Source organism: Piliocolobus tephrosceles, chromosome 4 (genome assembly GCF_002776525.5).
Source record: "Piliocolobus tephrosceles isolate RC106 chromosome 4, ASM277652v3, whole genome shotgun sequence".
NCBI classification, from domain to species: Eukaryota; Metazoa; Chordata; class Mammalia; order Primates; family Cercopithecidae; genus Piliocolobus; species Piliocolobus tephrosceles.
Window position 1 is genome coordinate 124,280,765 of NC_045437.1, and position 24,914 is coordinate 124,305,678.

A 24,914-nucleotide genomic window follows, 5' to 3' on the forward strand; every position below is an offset into this window, starting at 1 on the left:
CAAGAGAAGGTGTGGAAGATTAAGCAGAGTATTGTATAATTTATGAACCCCTGGAAAATGATAGAGTATAACAGAAAACAACTGAGACTCATTATCTGTGCACTACATAGAATACAGAAAGTTCCAGACTAGCACTCAAATATATTTTCATTATAAGCCGAATGTACCTAATATGCAATTTATTTTTCCCTAGTAATCATATGTTTTATAAATTTAATATTAGGAGAAAAGTTTTTCTATATATTCTGCTCTTTCCACTTAATTTTGTTTTAAAGCAAAGGAAACCATGGTTAAAAAGAAGTCAACACCAAAATCTTGATTCTTCCTTGACTTGTTTTCATTGAAGTTTTACACCAATGGTTTTATTTTCTCTGGGCCAAATCTAAGTTCTCAACATATGTAAGTAGTAAAAGCTCTGCTTCATTAAACAAAGCCTTTGGAACACAAAATATCTCTATACTATAGGTTGAGGGCAGTACTTTTGTCATGCTACTCTCTATTAAATTGCCAGAGAGAGAGAAATGGAGTTTCGAGGAAGTAAAATAATAACATCATTTCATGGATGTTTGGAAATATTTTATTTCTCTTACCAGTTACTTTGCTTTGGGATTAAGAGTTTTGATACTTTATTTCTAAAGCTATATAATCAATTTTCTTGTGTTTGAAGAAACATTAATTCTATTATCTACAAGGTTCCTTCTTAATTTTGATTCTATTTTTATTCCAGATTCCTTCTAATGTGGTAAATGTTACTACTAGTTGCTGGTTTTCATTGACTCACTCTAGAGATTCTTGGTTTGGAAACCTCTTAGTACATTTCTCAAAATGGTCCAGTAAGACCTGAGAAAGTAGCTTTCAGCAATGTTAGTGTGTATATTATTTCTACATGCTATTCCTTCATTCAACTACTTTGAAATTAATCAGTTAATCCAGTCATTTCACAAATATGTATTGAACACTGGCTATTTTACATGCCAGGCACTATTTCATGCATGGGCATGGGGTAGGGAACTAAGGGGAAAATGGTATTTCTGCCTCATGGAGATTGCACTCTAGTGGGAGTACAACCAACACGGTGTAGGCAAGTAAAACAAACAGAATGTTAAAGAGGCACTAGGGATGAGAGAAATACATGAATTAGGGAAAGGGAATGGAAAACGTTGGGGTAAAATGAAATATTAGATAGGGAGGTCTAGAGAGGGCTTACTAAGAATCTGCGGAAGATTTTGTCAGTATCTGGAGGGAAAACATTACATGAAAGAGATCATGAAGGCTCTGAAGGAGAAATGTGATTAACAAATTCAAACTATATCCATCATCCAACCACATATCACCACCTACTTTATTACCACCTTGAATCGTCTATCAACATCATTCTCCTCAATGACTGCAAAACTTCCCACCTGGTCTCTATTTATTCAATGCTGAGATCACATTAGCTACTTTGCTCAAGGGAAGAAGTATGGAGACCAGCCAGGACCCAGGACACAGGGGAAGCTGCTTGATGAAATTATAAGTTTGGCGCAAAAGTAACTGCAGTTTTTGTCATTAAAAGTAATGAGTATATAATGAAACAGGAGGAGATGGAAAAAGGAGCTCAGCTTTGGATGTCGCTCAGCTAAGTGTCTTCAATACCCATCAGACCTCCAGGTGGAGATGCACATTGACAATTGATTAAAAGCATCCAGAGTTTAGTGCAGACATTTGAATGGAAAAATGATGCTGGGAATAACCTGTTTATAGACAGAATTTGAAGCCACAAGAGTAGGTGGATTATCTTGGGAATCACTGTAGATGGAAAAGAATTGAGCTCCCAGGACTGAGCCTTGGAGCAATCCAAAAGGTAGAGGTCAGAGAGATGAGAAAACACTTACAAAGAAACTGACAAGGAGTTATGATAAATACTAAAAGAAAAACCAGGCAAGTGTGGAGCCTTGGTATCCATAAGAAGACAGACTTGTAGGTTTTGTTGGCATTTCTCACTCAATCCTCACCACCCTCATGGTGCTGAGCCCAGGAAATGGGGCCACCTATTCCTTAGCTGCCCAAGCCAATAGTATGACTTTGTTCTTTAACTCTTTCTAATCATTCACATTCAATCACTTGTCCTTTCTATTCAACTGCTTAAGCGTTTCTCAACTTTGTTCCCTTTTCTTCGTTTCACTGTCAGCATCCTAGTTCAGAATACCATCATGTAGGACTACGATAATGAAAGAGTCTCCCAGCCTTACCAGTACCCGCATCCTGCTAGTCTTTTCTCCCTTAAATCTGTTCTCCACAGGATGATCAGAGTGATCTTTCTGAAAAGTAAATCTAACAAAGAAGAGGCCCTTCAATCAGTTTCCATTGTCTTCAAAATCGAGTCTAAACTCAAGGGCTATTCTCTAGCCTCATGTCTTTCTTTATTGACCTCACACACTGGCCATTTAATCCAGCTTTTGATTCCCCCAAAGGATCAGCTCTGGCCTTGAGAATCTACACAGCTGTTCCCATGGAATGGAATGCCCATCTTCCCAGCTTTACCCAGCTTACTCCTACTCACATTCTAGGAATCAGTTTAAATGGTATTTTTCTTGGGAATCCATCTGTGGCACTCCTTATCTGGGACTTTTGGCTGTCTTCGGAGCTCCTTACATTAGTAATGATTATGCTGATTTTTCACCATTTATTAATTAGTTTGTATCTCCACTATTCTAACCATTAGCACTGTCTTTCTTGGTTTGCTCTGTTTCCCAGAATATTGTCTGAAACATTGCAACATTCAATAATTGGTTGCTTAATAATGAAGAGAGAAAATCGTACCCACTCTTTCCCTCACCTGAATAACATAACTTCTAGTCTCCGGCAAAGTCCTCTTCTCTTTGTGCCTACTCAAGTACTTCTGGGAGTCCTAAAGGGATATTTCTTATATACACGCAAGAAAGTCTACCCCCACTAGGTAGACTTTGTCCAAATGGACACTGGGTCCCCAGGCATTTATCATCTCATCCTGGCATCTCATTTCTACCATGTTCTGCTGAGTCCTCCATAGTCATGTAATGACAGGTACTCTAGAACTACCACAGTGCCTGAGTGCTCTATGTGCCCAGTTGAATTGAGTGAAATATTCATCCCTCCCATTCTGGGTCAGAAGTTATCATTACTGGACCCAAGTGGAATTGCCTTTATTCTGTGTTACTTCAACACCATTGTGTAAACAGTTCTTTCTGTTCCTACCTAAAGCCTCTCTTTAAATGTGGTTCAAACTTAGTTCTCAGGGCCCAAGCTAAGGAACAAACTTCATACCGTTCTCTTCATTGCCTTTTCTTTCTTTCTTTTTTTTCCTTTAAAGTCTCTAGAAACCTACAAGTAAAAACTTCGACTCATATGCTCCCTGTACACCCTCCCAATCCCCACTAAATGAAAACCAAATCATAAATGTTGTGGTCTAGGGGACTGCTGACTATTCTAAAACTAAAACCAGGATTACCAGAAAATTATTTCTACTACCTCTCCTCTATAAATCTTCAGAACAGTATAATTAGATTAAGTGGGGGCATTGTGGATACAAAGCTTAGCTCAGGGTTAAACACAGAATAAGCATTGAATAATTGTTAACTTATAACTATAGCATATGTTAGATACAAAATATTTTAAAAATAAGAATATTAATCACACTCTTGTTGCCTAGAAAGGCTTCTACTAGTACTCAACTCCTGCCATACCAGATTCTTGGAAATGTTTCTCACACTGAGCGATGCCTCGCACTCACTTATCATCACCGTCTTTCTGTCCACCGGACTGTGCTTCACCTGGTTTCCCAAACTTTGAACCCTACGATGATTTCTGTATTTGTTCTGCTTTATAACGAATCCATACCAAATCTTACTGATAACAATAGCAGGAAGCATCTTGACCTTTTGTCTTCATTTTAATTTCTTCTTCTCTTACATGTTGAACCCTATGAAATTGTAGATTTTCAACACCGGCCTCCCCTCTTCTAATGGCAACAAATTGTAGAAAAACATAATGATAGTCTCACCAGTACTTAGGGTCTCCTTATCACATTTAGTATAAGATATGATTTTAAACAAGTGTTTTGACCTGCAGTTTTCTTTTATTAAACTGTTTCCACTATCTCTTTGAACAATTAATTATTTGATTTCGTTCAACCCAAACCTTTCTAAAGATTTTCTTCATTGCATTTAGCCCAAGATGATCTTTACTTCTCTTCTCATCTGAAATACCAGATAACATACCATCTTGTCATATGTTACATATCAATGTTTCTTCTCCCATGAATTGAAACACAAGAGTGTTTCAAAGCTTATTGCAACAAACTCAAAAGAAGTGAAACTTTTATTTATTTTACATGAGTCCCACCATAAGCTCTAGCAGAGTGCTAAGCAGAGTCTGTGGTTAATGTCCTTTTATTGATGGATAGATTGAGGAATATAAAAAATCCAAAGATCAATACACAATTAAGCATTATCATCTTTATTAAGCATAGTACTGTGCTATTAAAAGGCTGCAGAACCTCTTTAGTGCATGGTTGACTTCTCAGACTTAGATGCCATTTATTTTATTAAAATATTTAGCCTGGTATGCAAGTCAGGAAAAATAATTCCCAAATCTCTCCATGTGTAAATATAATTTGCATGGAGCTGGCTTTGGTGATTATCATCATATTTCTTATTAGATGAACTTTCTGATCACTTTAAAATACATTTTATTTTAGTTGTCCTATTGGAAAATTTCCTAATTAGACTGATTTTCTTTAGTGGAAATTTTGACTACTATAAAATTCATAATAAACACTCAGAGAATATTTAACCCCAGGCCTAGTGTATAAGTTGTGACCTAGTACCAGCTTCTGAAGATCATTTTGTTTTATCACAAATCTCTAAGGCTATTTTTAATTTGAAGTTAGAAGGTAAAACAAAGAGAAGTTCCTGATTTGCTCTAAAATATTTCTAGAGTTGGCAGAATGGCCCTCCAGTGAGGAGCCACCAGGGCCTGCCAATCTTAAAGTGGGTCTCAAGAGCCTATTGAAGTGCTGGCTTAAAGCTTTGAACATAATATTTATTACCACAGAGTGTCTTCTAACTGCACTTCAACTCTAATACCACATAATGCCAAGTTTCAACTGTAGGCTATCTTGCTGCTATCATAGCGTCAGCACTGGTATATTTCTATTTGATTAACAATAATAGAAAATGTATGGTAGTAGTCAATTTCCATATAAGCCTTGCTTTCTCCTCATACCTGGACAATAACTAGGAGGCATTTATTGCTCATTCATTTACTGGGACCCCATTTATGGTATTTATTTTCAAGGATGAATTGCTTTTGGTCATTGTTTTTAATCTATATCAAATACCCATGCCACTTCCATTTCAGGGTCAAAAAGAATCACTTATTTTTCCAGAATCTTTGACTGTTTTGAGATTTCCTACGGCAAGCATGTTTTTATACCCAAAAAATTTTCTGAATGGAGAGGACAGACATGATGTATGGCAGCCCATCCATTTACTTAGATGAATCTATATGCTAGGCTGCTTTAAAGAGCAACAAGATGATGGTATGCAATCTAGCAAAAATATAAAGTATTAAATATTATTCAATGCTATTAACGTGCTATTTCAAGTAGTACAAAATAGGAATCAAGTCTCAATTGTGTGCATACAATTAAGTGTGTATTTGTGTGTGTATATATGCACTTATGTAGGTTTTTTTTTTTCTTAACATGCAGTTGAGTTTCTTGGTTCATCCCTTATCTCAGGTTATGGACCAGAGACAAACCTCACTGTCTGATGGTCTTGTGTTATACTGCTTTCTAGGGGTATGGCTTTTGTCTCTGTTTCTAGAATGCCTTGGAAGAATATTGCCTTGAGAATGCTGCTCATAAGGTTTCTAAGTTTTCAGAATGCTTTCCTGATTGACTAAGTCAGTGACACACAAAATGAGACCAGACTTCTATAGTCACACTTATGACAAAAGGCATTTAGACTGAAATCCTGATGCTGCTGCCCTGTCATGAAAGCTACTGTTCATTTCAGTATCCCTACGCACTGCCTACACTATGAAAGTGCCCTGCTAATTCAGCTGTGGGGCTTTGCCATTTCTGTAACCCTTCTCTTAAATTGAAAGCTAATGGGCACGACATGTCTTCGAGGAGAGACTGAACTAGATAGGCTTTGGGATATTCATGTCAACATTAAATGTGAAGGCTAGTGGGCACTTAAATGTTTCTAAATGAATTTACATTTTACAATTTAACAAAACCTAAAAGATTTCTTACAATTTTAGAATCCATTCTTCAAATTGGGTGGTATTTATGGACAATAATTGGTGACTGTGGCTATACCTGTCCCTGTCTTATCATGATACGCAACATCATGATTCTTGGTCTTTGCCTCCACACTTCTATACCTTTCAGCCTTCTTATTACCTCATGCTTCTCAGGTTGAACTAAGGTGGTATGAGGAATGAATGCTAGACTGAGCAACTCCTAAAAATGAATGTTGTTGCTTCATATTTTACTCTCACAATTATCTTTCATACGTTTGTAGTTGTTGGAATATTTTTAAGACTTTATGTGTCATGATAATGTTTCACATGTATATTTTACCCTCTATATTCCTCTATTATATGATCGTTTCCCTATTTCATCAGCTAGGTCTTTCGCATCATAGCTTCAAGAGAAATAACACCACCTCAGGAAGTAGAAGAAAGCTAGGTGGAAATTCCTGCCTTTGAGGTTCAAAAGGCTAGGCCTTAGAGGACTGAGATGAAATGCAAGGCAGGACCACCCATTCTGGACAGTACTTGATGTGAAATAGTGACTTGCCTTTTCCAGAGTTTGTGGGAAACGGGGAAGTAAAGGATGCTAAAAGTGAGAGAGATGCTAAAAGTAAAGGATGCTAAAGGATGCTAAAAGTAGAGGTGCCTGAGGAAGGGAGCCCTGTGGCTTGATCTGTGGACTGAACTCCAAGTTAAGGGGAGATGAGAGGAGTGTCCCTGGGAAGATAGTGGAATCTGATACTGGAGGGAAGCTCTGCTTTGCTTCTGTATCGAGTCCCAGGAGAGTTGGTGAGATGCCAGAAATAATACGGCAGTACAGAGTATTGAGATAAGGGGAACCCAAAAGAACCTCGCTGCCTTCCCTTGGCCAATGTGGTAAAAGAGTAACATTTACATGGCTATCAAGGACCAGATCCAGAAGAACCCTCAAAGATGGAATTGAAAACTGACTCAGCATGGACAACGGATATGCCAACTGTATGAATGAGAGACATGTGACAATGCTGGGAGTAAGAAGTTCTTGCTCGCAGCCCTGGAAATCCCACAACCATCACTCAGTCTTCCCTAAAGGTCTAGAAAGGCTTCTGAGAATTTATACCTAGTCCATGGATGAAGGTGGAGAAAAATGAGGAGTCAACTGACTTTAAACCTAGATAAGAGCATAGATTATAAATTAAGCTAGGCTCTTGAAAAATAAATAATGCTATATTTGCTATCCATCTGAGGAGTTAGATTGCAATCCATATCAGCTACATATATAAGAATTAATTTTTAAATAATCACATTTCTGTAGAATGCACAGTATCATTATTTAGGTGATATTTACACATGGGCAATGAAACGGAGAGGAAAAATCTATAGAAATAAGTTGACTATTTGCCATGTAAAATAGTGTACTAGGTGTCTCACAAATATTTAATATTCTCATGAACCATACATATTATACACATTTCACAGGATAGAGAACCAAGGCATAAGGAGTGATTAAAGAGCGACAGAGCTAAGATTTAGCGTTATGCTCATATATATTTGAAGACCCTCAGCTCCTTTTTATTTACCACTTAACAAAGACAGGTTAATTGAAATAGTCAGATAATGGTAGGAGATTAAAAAAAAAAAATCCACTAGCTTTTTCTCCAATATCACGAAGAAAATTGCTGAGGTTTCCCACTTGTCTTTAAATGTGCACATAAAATATATTGATATCTAAATTAAAAAATTTCTCCATTATAATATTACAAAATTTCTTAACGGATCATTAAATCTTGCCTTTAAAAACTGACCACAACTTTTTGATTCTAAATGTATTTAATAAAAGGATTAACTAATGGGCAGATTTTTTTTTTTAAAAAAAGCTAATATGAAAATAATTACAGAAATGGCTCGCAATCTACATATTGATTATTTTGTAATATATTTTGAGAGGCAAATACTGAACTCTGGGTTGCACATAGAATTTAAAACACAAAAGGAGGATGTGAAACTTAGAATTTAATTATTTGGATTTTACTCAGCTACTGCTTTTTAAACTGTAGGCTCTTACAATGGGTTATCAGGTCATTAGCATGAAGGAGATGTAAATTTCCTTCCACAGCTAATAAATTCTAGTTAACAATTAATAAAATAACTGAAAATAATGAAGGAACTGGAAATCTCAGAAATCAGTGACACTTTGAAAATCTTGTTTACCAGAATTAGTGCTAGATCTAATGGAAACAAATTTGTTATTTACATAATCCAGAGGTGACAGATAACAACATGCAATTGTGAGTCAAGTAAGAAAAATTGTTACTTTAATCCAAAACATTCTACAAATCAATCAACACAACAAATTATCAGTGTGATAATATATTCAACACATTTGACATTTACATTAATTGGAGGTAATGAAGAAAATATTTTTTGTTGTTTGTTGGATGAAGTTAAATGGGCTGGAAATGCATATGAATAAAACATCATTATTCCTCTCACTGTACACCTGTTCAAATTTCTATTGACAATTTGATATTTTTATTAGAGCCCGAATGGAAAGATGGCAAGCACAAACGACAATTTTTCACACTCCCAGGATAAAAGTAAACAAGCAGTGTTTTTGCCCAGCTCTCTTAAACCACAGCACTATGACAAGCGCTTAACTAGCCCCCAAACACTGTCACTTAGTCATGACTTCTGGTTTTATAAATTATTTACAGTTTGCTAGGTATGAGGCTGGTGGAAAATGCCTTTCTTAGCTGCTTGATTGACAGTATAATTATACTGTGTTTTTGTTTTAAGCACTGTTATGCAGAATCGTAATGCCATAAAAAGTAAATAGGAATTTTATGAGCTTTTAACTTTGACAAGGTCATGCTGAAGCGTACCAAAGAGATGTCATGAAAAGCCATAGCCGTTATTAGCTGTGTCCTATAAGTGCCACTGCACCTCAAAGCTCCATTTGGGTTAAAACATGTATTCACCACTATCCACCTCAGCAGAGGAACTGAAGGATGATGTAAACCACACAAGAAACAGTAACACTTAGTCTTTTAAATTTTCCTTCCTCCTCTTTTAATGCAGCCTGGTTAACAGGTTGAATTTTATAAATGTAATAAAATAAGATACAAAAGCAGTATGAAGAGTTTTAGGTTAGATTTTATTTTGGGTTATGTCTTATCATATCTAAGAGGGTTTTTTCTCCTTTTTCCCATTTGTTTTTTCTTACTGATTTTTTCTCTTCTTTTCCTTTTTAATCTTAAGCATGCTAAGGTGGTGGCGGTGTAAGTGGTGGCAGTGCTGACAGTTGCAGCGGTGAACATCTGCCATTGTTACAATGTCAGTGTCACTAGCCCCACAGCTCTCAGCCTTGAGTTCTCATATGGTGTCCCACATTTGCCTCAGAATAAATGCTTACTCTTTTAAAAACTGCAGTGGGATCTTTAAAATAAATAGAACAGATGGGGTTTTAAGGTCTTTCCCAAAAGGCCCATATACCATGCCAAATTCAATTTATCTAACTTGGCAGTAAGGGAGTTCTGCATCAACCGAGTTGGGATTTGAACCCTGGGTTCTAGCTGATTGCTTACACAAAAGTTGTTCTTCATGTAGAATGGGGCCTGAAGGTTAGGGTGGATAAGGTCTTTTCTCTAACAAAATTATCTGCTTTTTCATGGCGTGTTTCTCAGCAATGTGGGTTTTGATCTTGTTTTCATCTCCTAATATTGTGATGATATCCAAAATCTTTGGAATTGGCCTCTTTTTCATTGTCCCAACAAGATGAATACATTAATATTTGTCTTATGCATCCTGTTCCTGCTTTGGTACTGTAACAACATATTTTTTCATTTCTCTCAAGTCGTTTATTCTTTGTGCTCAGTCTGCGTGACCATTATAAGAAAATGAGAAAGGAGCACTGCATGATGATGGTGGTATTGGCAGGGCACAAATGTCACTTCAGACTTCTTGTCAACCTGTATTCCAAATGCTGCCCATCTTGGCTGGGAATGAGTGATTGCCCAGCGGTGATTCTTTTGATCCATCATCTAGGAGTAAATTGTTCTGAATAATGACCTATTCCATCTTTCCCACTCAGAATGTATATTACAAGATGCCTAGAAAAATACTATTTCAACTCAGTTGTAATTCAAGATCACCATAAATGCAAGGCAGAAGTCCCGGAGTCTTGGGCCTCTGAAATGTGAAACATAGCTATGAGTCAGATTCAAGCTTCTGACAATTGTCTGGGTCCATTTGCTTTCAAAATTCTGGTGGAAAGGAAATCTGTATAGTAATTGCAATAGAAATATCATGGGAAAACATTATGTGTGTGTGTGTTGTGGGGTTAATTTTACTTTTGCAACATTTCAGTTTGAAAGTGTAAACAGAAATTTGTTTCCTATGTACTGGTACAAGACAGTATAATAATTTGATTACTTGTGAAACTAAATTTTCTCTTCCTCATATGCTTGAGAGAATTTTCAGTTATTCTTTATCTCTGCAGTATAAAGAAGGAGAGATAAATTACCACTTCTCTCATGTGGTCTTGAGAGAAGTACACAAGTGTTACCTGCTATTCCTAACTAATCCTGGAGGATGTTTACAAAGGGGTCCTTTAGATGCAGTGGGAAAGTGCCTACAGAAAGATGAAAGGTTTCTAACTGTGAGATCGTACCTGTGGTGGTGTCAGTTTATAGACTTGTTTTTAAATACAAGAATAGGTTCGACTCTCTTGTTTTATACAAAATTATAAATATGTGTGTGTTTGTATATGTACATGTAAATCTATGTAAGTGTGTGTGGATATATACATAACATTAACACATACAAATATATCATAAATATTTATCTCATGGTTATATTTGTGTGTACATAATTCGAACTTGCTGATACTGAGTTACATGTTAAATGTGCTAAGAAACATTATTTTCATAGGTTCTAATGTAATCACTTCTGGAAAGTTATAAATTATTCAAAATGTATCTGTCATGTAACAATATATTCAAGAGAGGGACATCTGTAAGTTAACAGTCCTCATTCCTTGCTTGCATATATGGATTTACCTATGGAATAGCACAGATCTTTGTGTGACACTTAAATTATCTAATTTCCCCCTATTGGATAAATGTGCACAGGGAAACCCTTCCAGATATTTTATGTAATCAAATGGCTTAAATATACGCCAAGTGTTGGCAACATTGAACTTAATTCACAACTGGGCAGTGGCAATACATTTATGTGGTCAGGATCATGAGTTAGTTTTCTTACCTGTCCTTTTAACCATCACACCTAAACTCCTTTAGTTAAAGAAATCACTCATGTTTTGATTAACTGGTTTAGTTTTCCTGTAAATGTAGCAAAGATTATGAGGAATGCTTCAAAAGCCACCTTGAGAAAAACTGAATAATGACCATCTGCATACTTAAGGTTTTATCTCTAAGCTCTGCCTGTATACTCCCTTGCTAAAGGGTTTTGATTAATTAAAATTTGTTCTCAAAAAAGAAAATGCAATCACTGAGAGTGGATGAATTGCAATGTCATCAAACTCATGTCAACTGAGTTCTATAAATAAGATATATTTTTGGTAAACACTTTTTCTCAGGTCAAACGTAAAAGCTGGAACATCTTCACCTGATGTACATGTTAATTAACATGTATTTGCAGAATGCCTACTTTGCTACCTCTTTATATAAATACAATAGAGAAAAATAGGTATGAATCCTATCTCATGAAGTTGTAGCAATGTACCACAAACAGCAATCAGCATTCCAAACTTTTTTTTTTTTCTTGAGACAGAGTCTTGCTCTGTCACCCAGGCTGGAGTGCAGTGGCAGCTTACTGCAACCTTTGCCTCCTTGGTTCAAGCAATGCCTCAGCCTCCCAAGTAGCTGGGTTTACAGGCGTGCACCACCATGCCTGACTAATTTTTCTATTTTTAGTAGAGACTGGGTTTTGCCATGTTGGCCAGACTGGTTTCGAACTCCTGACCTCAGGGGATACGCCTACCTTGTGCTCCCTAAGTGCTGGGATTACAGTTGTGAGCCACCGTGGCCAACCTGACAGGCCCCAGTGTGTGATGTTCTTCTCCCTGTGTCCATGTGTTCTCATTGTTCACCTCCCACTTATGAGTGAGAACATGCAGTGTTTGGTTTTCTGTTCCTGTGTTAGTTTGCTGAGAATGATGGCTTCCAGCTTCATCCATGTCCCTGCAAAGGACATGAACTCATTCTTTTTTATGGCTGCATAGTACATGGTGTGTATGTGCCACATTTTCTTTATCTAGTCTATCATTGATGGGCATTTGGGTTGGTTCCAAGTCTTTGCTATTGTGAGTAGTGCTGCAGTAAACACACATGTGCATGCGTCTTTAGAGTAGCATGATTTATAATCCTTTGGTCATATACCCAGTAATGGGATTGCTGGGTCAAATGGTGTTTCTGGTTCTAGATCCTTGAGGAATCGCTACACTGTCTTCCACAGCGGTTGACCTAATTTACACTCCCACCAACAGTGCAAAAGCGTTCCCATTTCTCCACAGCTTTGCCAGCATCTATTGTTTCCTGACTTTTTAATAATTGCCATTTCTAATTGGCATGAGATGGTATCTCATTGTGATTTTGATTTACATTTTTCCAATGACCAGTGATGATGAGCTTTTTTTTTTTTTTATATGTTTGTTGGCCACATAAATGTTTTCTTTTGAAAATAAGACATTTCCTGTTCATATCCTTCACCCACTTTTTGATGGGGTTGTTTTTGTTTTTCCTGTAAATTTGTTTAAGTTCTTTGTAGATTTTGGATGTTAGACCTTTGTCAGATGGGTAGATTCCAAAAATTTTCTCCTATTCTGTAGGTTGCCTGTTCACTCTGATGACAGTTTATTTTGCTGTGCAGAGGTTCTTTAGTTTGATTAGATCCCATTTGTCAATTTTAGCTTTTGTTGCAATTGCTTTTGGTGTTTTAGTCATGAAGTTTTTGGAGCTTGATATTTTTATTAACACTAATGATCACTGCATATTTGCTTTTAGAAGGTGTTATCAGTCAGGTTTCCAAAAAATTTTAAAAATTACTAGCTCATATTACCATCATAAGATGGTAAAGTGGACTTTAGCTATGGTTTAGTCTAGTCGCTCACATTGCCTTTTAACTGTGCCTTTCTCCATGTGTCAATTTCAGGCTCAGAATGGCTTTCTTAATACCATCAAGCAATGGCTACACCAGGTTCACATGTTTGTTCTTAAACCACTCTGTGAAGAAAAAAAACTGAGGCTTCTTTTATTCCTCAAATTGATGAAAATTTCTGTACTTCACTCTATTAAGAGCAGTTTAGGTGACATGCCCATTGCAGAACCCATATTTGAGCAAGGGACATGGAACTATATTACTGAAATTATAGTAACCAGGGCTACCTGGAGCCAGAGCTGGGCTCTGGCACGCCCTCCAAACTGATGCTGCGACATGATATAGCAGTGGTAAAATAGATTCTGAGGAGACAACTCTGGTGTTCAATATGGAAGAAAATACTGAGATAGAAATTTAAATCATTTCCTTAGGCTAGAATATAGTATTAACTCTAACCTTTGCCAAGATGTTGCTATTCTTTCTCTGGCATATTTTTTCCTCAAATTGGGTGAATCAAAAAGAATATTATCACCAAGGAAGAAAAATTATGATGTTCCAGTTCTTCTGCATCATAGAAGCTGTGGGTCATTTAATTTCATTGCAGCTATCACAAAGTGGCAGAACAGGTGAATATTAAATGCAATTACATTTACTTATAGGGCACATATATGATCAAAGGCTACTTGTCTTACAACCCAGAGTGCAGGTGACGATGTCATGAATTTTGCAAAAGTCAGCATGAAGAACATAGAAAAGAGTTTAGCTAAATGTGGATCACATATGTACACAGAATGTGATGCTGAGTTAAAGGAAATGATGGCAAAATTCAAGCTGATGTGACTGGATGACACACCGTACAGAGGTGAGTCATTTTACGCTGAATAGCAATGTTCCAGAAACAATCAGTGAATTTCAAATCAGTACCTTTAGCTTCTGTCAAAGAAGGAACAATGAGAAGTCGCCGAGCATTTTAGGTGGGAGGTTTAACTTCCTTGCGGCATTGAGTACCACCACACAGTACTTCAGGACAGGGGAACTACTCAGAGGATTGGAGACAATATTGCACCTAAGTTCTACTTAAGAAAAGGAAATTAAAAATCCCTAAGGAAGAAATTCTAGGCTGTGTGAATCACTGCAGCGTTTTATATAAAATAGAAACTTCTTAAGCATGGTGGTTAAGGGATTGGGTTTTGGAGTTGGTTCTGGCATGAACAGCTGAATTCCTTATCTATAGAAGAGGGATGAAAATATAATTTACCCCTGAGTATTGCTGTGAGAGACAAATGAGATAACACTCATGTTGGAGCATGTCACCAGATCAAATATAGAAAGACAATAGTTTTTTTTTTTTTTAGACGGAGTCTCAGTCTGTCACCCGGGCTGAAGTACAGTGGCATGATCTCAGCTCACTGCAACCTCTGCCTCTCGGGTTCGAGTGATTCTCCTGCCTCAGCCTCCCAAGTAGGTGGGATTACAGTCACCTGCTACTGCACCCAGCTAATTTTTGTATTTTTAATAGAGACGTGGTTTTACTATGTTGGCCAGGCTGGTCTCGAACTCCTGACCTCAAAATGATCCACTCCTCCTGGCCTCCCAAAGTGCTGGGATTACAGGAGTGAGCCACCACACCTGGCCTGCCAATAGGTACTTTTAAAGTAATTTTCTTACTGTTACTCCCTTTTTATGGCTGTTGTGTCATTTATACTATTAAAAGTAGTATAGAGTCCATGGTAGTGTGAAAGGGTGGAACTCAAAAGCTCCTTTTCTCCAAACTGATCCCCCCATCTCAATCAGGTTTTAAACTATCTTGTGGGTCTGAGTGTGATGCTTAGGGATTGATGCCTGCCTTCCCTCAGAAGATGAAAACTCGGGCCTCCAGCAGCCAGGCAGGTACAGTAAATGAATGAATCATTCTATTTACACTGGTGATTGGGAGACTGTGTGCCCATCTAAAGGTGGCCAGGCTCTAGTAAGCCTTATCTTCAGTTGGTATGGTGAGAATAAGAACCCAGAATTGCCAGATCTTCCAGTTTTTCAAGACAAGCTAGAAAATTTTTTTAATGTAAAATGTCCTCATTTAAATAAAAAGAAAATAGACAATGTCAAATAACAATAGCGTGCAAGCCGGATGTGGCTTGTGGGATCCCAGTTTCCTCTATCCATTCTTTGGGAACTGTATAATAGTGAGATTCAGATCTGTTTTATCAGGGTTCTTCCCTGTAACATCTACCTTAAAGTTCATGCTGCCCCTTGTTATGCTTTTTTTTTTTTTTTTTTTTTGAGACAGAGCTTCACTCTGTTGCCCAGGCTGGAGTCCAGTGGCACGATCTCGGCTCACTGCAACCTCCACCTCCCAGGTTCAAGCGATTCCCCTGCCTCACCTCCCGAGTAGCTGGGATTACAGGCATGTGCCACCATGCCCAGACACTTTTTGTATTTTTAGTAGAGACAGGGTTTCACCATGTTGGCCAGGCTGGTCTTGAACTCCTGACTTCAAATAATCCACCCGCCTTAGCCTCCCAAAGGGCTGGGATTATAGGTATCAGCCACCACGTCCAGCCTTGTTATCCTCTTCTGAACCTAAAGCTCAACCTGTGCATTTTGATCTGCAAGTTTTTTGGTCATCAAAATGATTGACTCTTTCAAAAACTTTCCAATTTATGTCTTCTACTTGTTGGCTAAGAATAGGAGTGAAAAACTCAAATACTTCCAGAAGCAAGGCATTTAAAGCTAATATTTCAAGTTCTCTGAATATAAAAGACTTATAAAAGGAGAGGTAGAGTCTGCGAGGTGTGCAGTGGTATAGACCTCCCCTTAGAGGAGAGTGATATATTTATTCTCCAAGCCAGAACACTTTGAAAATAAAGAGTGTTATTAATAATTATGCCATATTAATAGGTGTAAAAAGGGACTGTGCTGGGCAAAGTTGAGTGCACAATCATCCCAAGAGGTAATGACCACTCAGGTTTAGAAACTTCTCACATGGTATCTTCAAGAACCCCTGATTCATAAAGAGAAGCCAGGAATGTGCATTTCGTGGCATATCCTCTAATTCTAAAACATTTCATGAGGTTTTAATTAATTTATATTTAAAATTTAAAAATACACAACCAAACCCACTGCCCAGCTATACCTGTCAGCCAGATCCCACCTTCTGTCCTGTAGTTTGCAACCTTAATACTTCACATTATAGGTTATATTATCTTTTTTAATCCCCATATATGTGTGTGTGTTTGTTTCTGTCCCTTGTTTGGGACGTCTTTTAATTTGACTGCAGTGCATGTAAACATGACTTCTACCCATCTCAATCCTTAAACCTGATCTCTGAAGAATAAACTTGCTTCTACCATGTCCCAGATCCACTTTAGCCATCTACTTCTAGGCTCCTGCTTACGGTGACTTGTAACTGTGCCCATTGGAAATGAGGTACTTTCAGCCTCACCTTTGTAATCCTGGTCCTTAGGTCTCCTTGTTAATAACAGCTGCTTTGAAAAAGCAGTCCTTTAAAACTGATATTTCTATTCTTTGGCAGAAAGTTACCTTTGTCAGATTTACTAAATGTAATGCCCTTGGGAAATATAAAATAAGTACAGTCCTGTATCAATAAACATAGACCTGGTACGCACAATTTTATAAATAAATATGGTTGTTGTAAAGTCACCACAAAGCTCAAAATTGAGTATAAAATATACCAGCAATGGTAAATATAAGATTAGTGAAATTTTCATAATTGCACTATTTTGTTAGGAAATTAAGAAATTTTCAAAGCGAATCTCTCTGAATGTTAGATTTAATACATGCATACTCTAAAATAAACTCTCTGCAAATGAATAAATGCATCAGTGAAAGCAATACATCTTCCAGAGTTAAATTTGTGCTTATATGATGTACAGTGATTTTACTTGCATGTACATATTTAATAGGTGTGTAATCTTCTAGTTTGAATGAGAGTCATCATATATGCAGGCACCAAGAATTGGCAAAGAAAATAAACATTAAATTGGGTTTAAATGTTCTTCAAAATTGATTATAGCAAATTACCCAAACTAAAACTATATTTAGAAGTAAACCTAGGAAATCTTGTTTTGGCAGATGATGTAGGTCTCCTGACTAAAGATGTACAAATTCTTTCCTGAGGGCTTAGAAGAGTGCTTCTGGAACCAAGGGGCAGAGCTGGGGAGACTGTTTTGATTCGCTGTCACAGTCAAAGTTACACACCAATAAATTTTATATTTTGATCCAAGAGCTGTTTCAAGTAGGCGTTATTTCCCAGAATTCAAAAACCAGTAGGCACATTTTTATGACTGTCTACTTGATCATAATTGGCACATGATGAAATCTTTCCCTCAGTTAGCACAGGTTGAAGTATCTGAACTTCGAAGACTTTGATTTATCTTTATACACCTCTCATATCCCCTCACTACCCTCTGTCTTATACCTCTTCATAGAAAGCCTCAACATTTCCATATGAGTTAAATTTTCTTGTCTACTAGATCTGGTTAGGCCTTCAAATGGTCTTCAGTATGCTGTTAGCACTCTTTATGTTTCCAAATATACTTAGAATTAATTTTATTCTTATATTCTATACCTATATTCTTATTTTCATATTCTATAGGCATAGAATATGAGAATAAAATTAACATATAAATAATATATTGTATTATGGCATAAAATATAACAATAAATTGACATATATATCCTTTCATATATATATGTTCATTTATGTATATATACATAAGCCGTTAACAGGCAATGTTCTGGGTTATATGAATATAAAGATGAATAAAAAGAGTAGCAGCCTTCACATAGTCATGACCTGGCAGAACAAAGTACATGGGATTATAAATTATTAACATAATAACCACTATTTCCACTACTGCCAATAGCAAATTTACATGATCTAAGACTTGCTAACTGAATACTATGTGTCATTACTCTGTTTGTTTCCCTATAAACTGATTACTATTTGGCATTATCTGCTTATTTCATAGATATAGGTTATTTAGAGATGAGGAAACTGAGGATTAGCAATTTAGAAATTTATTCATTAGCAAGTTGGGAGGTCAATTATTGGAATCCAGGAAGGCTGACTCTAAATCCTTGGTACTTGGCTGCTATGGGACACGGGCAAAGAACCAATTAATTACACATGAGAGGATTAGGAAGATTTCATAGAAAGGATTTCTTTCTATTTATTTTATAATATATATTAAGTACCTATTATGAGCTGGGTGCTGTGCAAGACACTAAAAGGACACATAAAAATAAGACACAATGTCTCCCCTTAAAGTGTTCACTCATTAGTAGCGAAGATGGCCTCATTAAAAAAATGACTGACAGGGAGATAAGGGCAATAATAGAGACATATGGAATGAGGGCAACAGGGAGCCAGGCACCTGCTTGAGTGGGTGAGGAATGGCTTCACAAGGAAAAGACAAGTCCTACTGAGACCTGAAAAATAAGATAGAATTGACAGATGGCCAGAGTGTAGTTCATTTGTGGCTCAGCATGTGGAAAGGCATGGAGGTTTGAAATATCATTATATATATATGGGAATATTGAAGCTGGGGCTTTAGTGGATGTGAGGAGCATCTTGGGTCTAGTTGGGTGAGTAGGAGAAGATCAAAGTAGTCTTTGGGTAGGAAGTATAACATAGCATTCTTTATAGTCCTTCTTATTAAAGACTATAAAATTTTATCTTATATGGTATGTGGAGCCATTAAGAAAGTAATCTGGCGGTAGGGGAGGCGATGGTAAAATAACCACATGTGTGGTCTTAAAATAGGGCGAGAGTTCAGTGAATTAGGATTTGTCTAGGCTCCATGGTGGAGAAAAGTACTTCAGAAGGGTTAGGGAGAATGCACAACAGAATGATACCAAATGATATCTTCAAGGAAAAATGAGTAATGCAAATGGCAGAGAGAAGGACTGAGACTGAATAGGTTGACTAAGGTAAATTTTAAAGGACATTCAATTCCATGCATAGGAACTGTTTTGTTCTAGAAGATATGTCCAGAATAATAGTATGACCATATCTGGCTTTTAGAAAGATAAATCTTGTGGAAATCAAGAGCCATGATTGTCGCCAGACAGCCCAGCGAGTAGGTTTTGTGACAGTCCAGGTGTGAGCAAAAAAGAATCAAAAATGAAGTAGCAAGTAAAATGGAAACAGGGTAATAAATTTCAAAGGATTCTATGTGGAAACAGCATGACTTAGTATAGAAAAGGATGGACATGGTGGGAAACAGGGTAAAATTAAAGACTATTCTAATGTTTGCCTATGTATTCTAGTCATGAATTGTCTTGTACTATAACATTTGTAATGTATAGATGATCTCTTCTCAAATAGTTTATATTAAAAAAATCTTGTTTAAATTAAAAGTGGATCAAATTAGAGATGGACAGGGCCTAGCAATAGCTGGGAAAAAGGAGATGACAACAGAACAGTGAGGCCGATAAGAAAACATCCAAGAAGTAGATAAGAAGATATCCTAGATTTCTAGGCAACGAGAATCAGGGATGTGGGAAATATATATGTGAAGATTCAGGGATTCTATTTAGTGTTGAGGGGTATTAGATCCTCACAAATATCTGTTCGATTATTTAACCCTGGAGTACAGATTCAAGACAACAAGACAGGAATCAAGACAGGTAACTAGAAAGGTATAAGGCAGTGTCTTGGTCACAAGAAAGAAAACAAAACCTACCATTTGGTTAGAAAGTCTGAGTAGACTCAGTAGTACTACTGAATTGGTGGTAAGTTAATAAATTCTTGCCCATGGCTCCTTCCATCTGTCTAGAAACAAGTTGCATCCTAAAGTCTGCAGAGAGCTAAACCCATAGACACAACTCATACCTCCACAGAGTCAGAGAAGTGCAGAACTCTAAGTAAGGCATTGCATGAGTATAAGCTTTTGGAGGGGAGGAAAGCAAACAACTGTTTACTGTACTTCTCTTTCTGTGCTGGGTATTGTGGCCACTGGTAACAATGCCAGACATAGATTTTATTATTCCCATTTTACACACTTGGAAAACTAATTAGTGGTAAATTGTCTAAAATTGCAGAGCTAATAGGATAAGCTGGGTCTGCTCTGTTTAATTCCAAAGCCAAAACAAATTCTGCCATCCCATGCTTGCTCCTAGGAGTAATCCACAAGACCTACTTTAAAATGCTTAGCACATGTGTGTATACACAGGCGCATGCACATACACACACACACACACAGCCCAATAGATAACACTGCAAATACCTCCTAAATCAAAGAAGTGACTCTGTTTCTTAGTCCGAAAATAAACTGATGAGATATTCTCTCAGCAAAATATGAAAATAGAAATGTATTACCCTAACTTCCCCTATTCCCTGGGAACCTTAACTCCTTGCCCCTCCTGACCTTTTGTGACACCAATAGGGTTCTAAGTGAAGCAGCTACTACCATGCTTTTCTTTCCTTGCTAACTAAAGTCCACCTAGCTGCTGATTTTTTCATCATCATCTCCCTGCTTATGATTGGAAGAGAAATTGTAAAACATGCTTGGATTCATTTAGACCAAGTAAGGGGCAATGGGTCATTTGAATGACAACTTTCCAGTTCTGTAGAAACTCTATGTCTGACCTAATCAATAAATCATGTAGAGTCATCAGGTCAGGAGTATGAATTCCCTTGTCACCTCACTAACAGAACTTCAGCCTCTGAAATACTTTTGAGAACTGGAAGTCCAAGCAAGATGGTGCAGGAAAATGGTACAACCAAAGTGATGTGAGGTGAAACATTGACCATCTGCTGAAGAGGCCACACACTGGGATTCATCTCTGCTGATTTTATAATATTTCTGCTACAAAAATATGCTTTGCCTTAAGACAAAGAAATTAACTTTTGTAATGGGGAGTGTTAATTCATTTCTTCTAAATCATAAAAAATATTGCTCAAATACTAAGATTTGCACTAAATCCTCTAGCAGCCAGACCATGTACATTCACTGTGTCTTTTTATTGCTTCACTACTTTAGCTTGGTAGACAATTAATAAACATTATCTGATTATTTCATAAAGACTCTGTGACTCACACCAAGCATCTGTGTTTTTCTTGTATCCCCAACTTATTTTATTTTAGACAACTGTGCTTTCTTGTCCCTGCATTCTATGCAGCATGATTTATTAAGCACCCTAATGCAGCTTTTTGATAAACTATAAACTGTCTCCCATAAAAAAATGAGCTTTATTTTTAAAAGACAGACTTGTTTGTACTTGATTGTGAAGGAATCCTAAGTCTTCAAGGGCCATGAAGCTGAGAGCCCAGGATGAGGTGGTTGCTTTTATTCTCATTACAGATTCTCTACATGGCTTCCTTACAGGATGAGGCTTTCCTTTCCACATCAAAAATAACTCATAGTTTCTATTGTACTATTTCACCCACTCACCCCCGCAAAAAAAAAAAAAAAAAAAAAAAAAAAAAAAAAATTAAAAAAAGGAGAAAAAGAGAATTTGTATGTTTTGGAACAGATTTCGAAAAATAATGTGTGGCTAAGAATGATATCACACAGCTCATAGTTTTAATTTTTAATAATCAACAGACACATTTTGAAATACAACAAACCCAACCATCCTACAAATGTATGTTCAGAATCTACAAAGTGCAAGACACTGTGGTGAGTGCTGGAAAGTGTTAAGGTTGAGGGAGCCAGGCTCTAATTTCAAGGAGAACTAAGGAGAATGGGATTCTTTCCTGCACAAACATACAACACACAGCAAGTAAAAAAGAAGGCAGACTGTTTCACACTCTGTAACTAAAACATTAACCAAATACTAATGAGAATCAATACAAAAATTAACCCAAAAAAAGTCCATACATTTTATCTACATTCACCATTAGTCCCAAATTTCCTGGAACTAAGAATGTTGTAAACTCTTGATACTTAAAAAAAAAAAAAAAATCTTACTTATAACTCACTTGGAGGTAGGAAGGAAAGAATCAGAAAGACATCCAAGATATTTGGAGAGCAAAAGGTACGGATATTGGAAACACATAATGATCAGAAAATTATAATTGAGTCCTAGGGAGTGCTGGATTCCCAATAAATGTCTGTTTAACTAGTCAGTTAACATATCAACCCTAGAGTAGATAATCAAGGCTAAGACAAGTGTGGAAGAAAAAGAAGGGTAAGATACAAGGCAGATATACATGAATGGTATATGTGTCTATGTTGAAATAAAACAATGTAGGTTATCTAGCTGTAAAAATTTAAAAACAGATACACTTTTTTTTTCCTCCAGAAGGTGTACTCCATGCTCATGCTGGTAACATTCGTTTGTCTCAAGTAGTGTGACAGAATCACAGTTATTTCCTACATGGTGGTGATAGTGGGGATAAGGATAGTACAGGCAGAATAGCTTTGTAATAAAATAGCCATGTTTTAAAGTCCAGCAGATTTGGTTCTAAATTCTGCCCCTATCACTTCCTAAGGCCTCTGACCTTAGGCAACTCTTTGCCCTTTTGTGAATTTATATGTTGTCATCTATAAAATGAGGAAAACAATCTTTACACAAGATTAACAAGTTAATACAGGTTACACATAGGACAGTGCCTGGTAGATAGTGAGAGCTCAATCAAAGATGGAAGGAAGATAGTAAGAATAGTGGCAACCTTATAGGTCACTGGAACAGTAGATTGTTAAACTGATTTGGCATAATAACTAAAGGCATAAGAATTGATTCCAGTTTCTGCAGAAATGGTATGGGATGTATGTTAAGTTCAGAGTGATACATTTAGAAGGGGCCAAAGCAGCCTACTTAAAAGTATCTGGGAAAAAAAGCATTGTTGGTGATATTATCAGCTTGTTCCAGTTTACATAATTTCTTCTAGTCTTCTGCTTGTTTTTCTCAAGTATTGATCTCAGCTCCATTTCTGGCATTGCCTAGAATCTCTTCCTTGGCAATATGATGGCTCAAACACAGAACCCTATGTTTCTTCCTAGTTTTCTAGTTCTCAGTAATTCCTGGTCTTACCTACTTTTAGACCACAACCTAGAGCAGATGCTGCTGTACCCTACAGGCTATACTTGATTTGAAAATGCATTTTCTTTGGCTGTGCATTTATTTTACTTTTTAAGCAAGTTTTCTTTTTCTTTTTTTTTTTTTTTTAGATGGAGTCTTGCTCCATCACCCAGGCTGGAGTGCAGCGGCCTGACCTCAGCTAACTGCAACCTCCACCTCCCGGGTTCACATAATTCTCCCTCCTCAACCACCCAAGTAGCTGGGATTTCAGGCAGGAGCCACCACGCCTGGCTAATTTTTGTACTTTTAGTGGAGACGGGGGTTCCACCATGTTGGCCAGGCTAGTCTTGACCGCTTGATCTCAAGTGATCCGCCTGCCTTGGCCTCTCAACGTGCTGGGATTACAGTCATGAGCCACGGTGCCCGGCCAGCATTTTTTATTGGTACGTAATAGATGTGCTCAGTTTGGGGATACATGTGATAATTTAATACAGTTATATGATTTGTAGAGACTAAATCAGTGTATTTGAGATATCTCTTACGTTAAATACTTGTCTCTTCTTTATGCTAGAAACATTTAAGTTATTCTCTTCTAGCTATTTTGGAATGTACAATAGATTATTGTTTACTATAGTTACCCTCCTGATCTATCTAACATTAGGTCTTACTTATTCTATCAAGCTATTTGCAATCATTCATGATGTGCAGTTATTTTTAAACACAAAAGTGATTTTCATAAAATTTACAGCTTTGTTCATGAAAGAAACCCAATGATCTCAGCCCAGAGTCCCTAAAAAGGGTAATTGGCTGGAGCTAAGCAGGGATATAGAAGACACCAGTGACCAGCATCCTTTCTTTCCTCTCCTTTTCCTGGCAGAAATATGTTAGTTCAGATACACAACTTCATGTAGCCTTTATGACTCCATGAAAGGTGACTCCCTCAGCTTCTGAATTTTCTCTTTTAGCAGAAATGTGTCCCTCCTAGAATATATGACCAAATACGGGCTGATGAGATCTTAGGAGATATTTTCTTGGACTTCTAGAAAAGTTCCTTCTTCCTATATCTTCTGAGAAGATTCCCAAGCTGTCCCTCCCATTTCTCCTAGATACTATTGGTCATGATCATGAGGCTTGGAACTGCTGCAGTCATCTTGCTACTATTGTCTTGAAGATAAAACCTTACACAAAGGAAGACAGAGCCAGGGGAATTTCAGGGAGACGGAGGAATAAACATTAGAATAAGTCAGTTCAAAATTCCGTATCACCACCGAACTTACTATTATGTTAGTCAATAGTTTCTTCATTGCATTCATTTTTAATTAGGTGGTTATTGCCTATGCTTGAAAGAACAGGAGACTACACAAGTGCACCCTACTCATCTCCACAGCAACATCTCTTCATGCACGCTCCCTGCCCTTCTTCATTCCTTTTAGCATTTGAGTTTGTATCTTTTATTACAGACATATGCTGAAACAAATTCCGACCAGGAAAGTATCAGGTTTTGTGGTGCTTCAGGAGTCAAGAGTGAAATATGGTAACTGGTTATT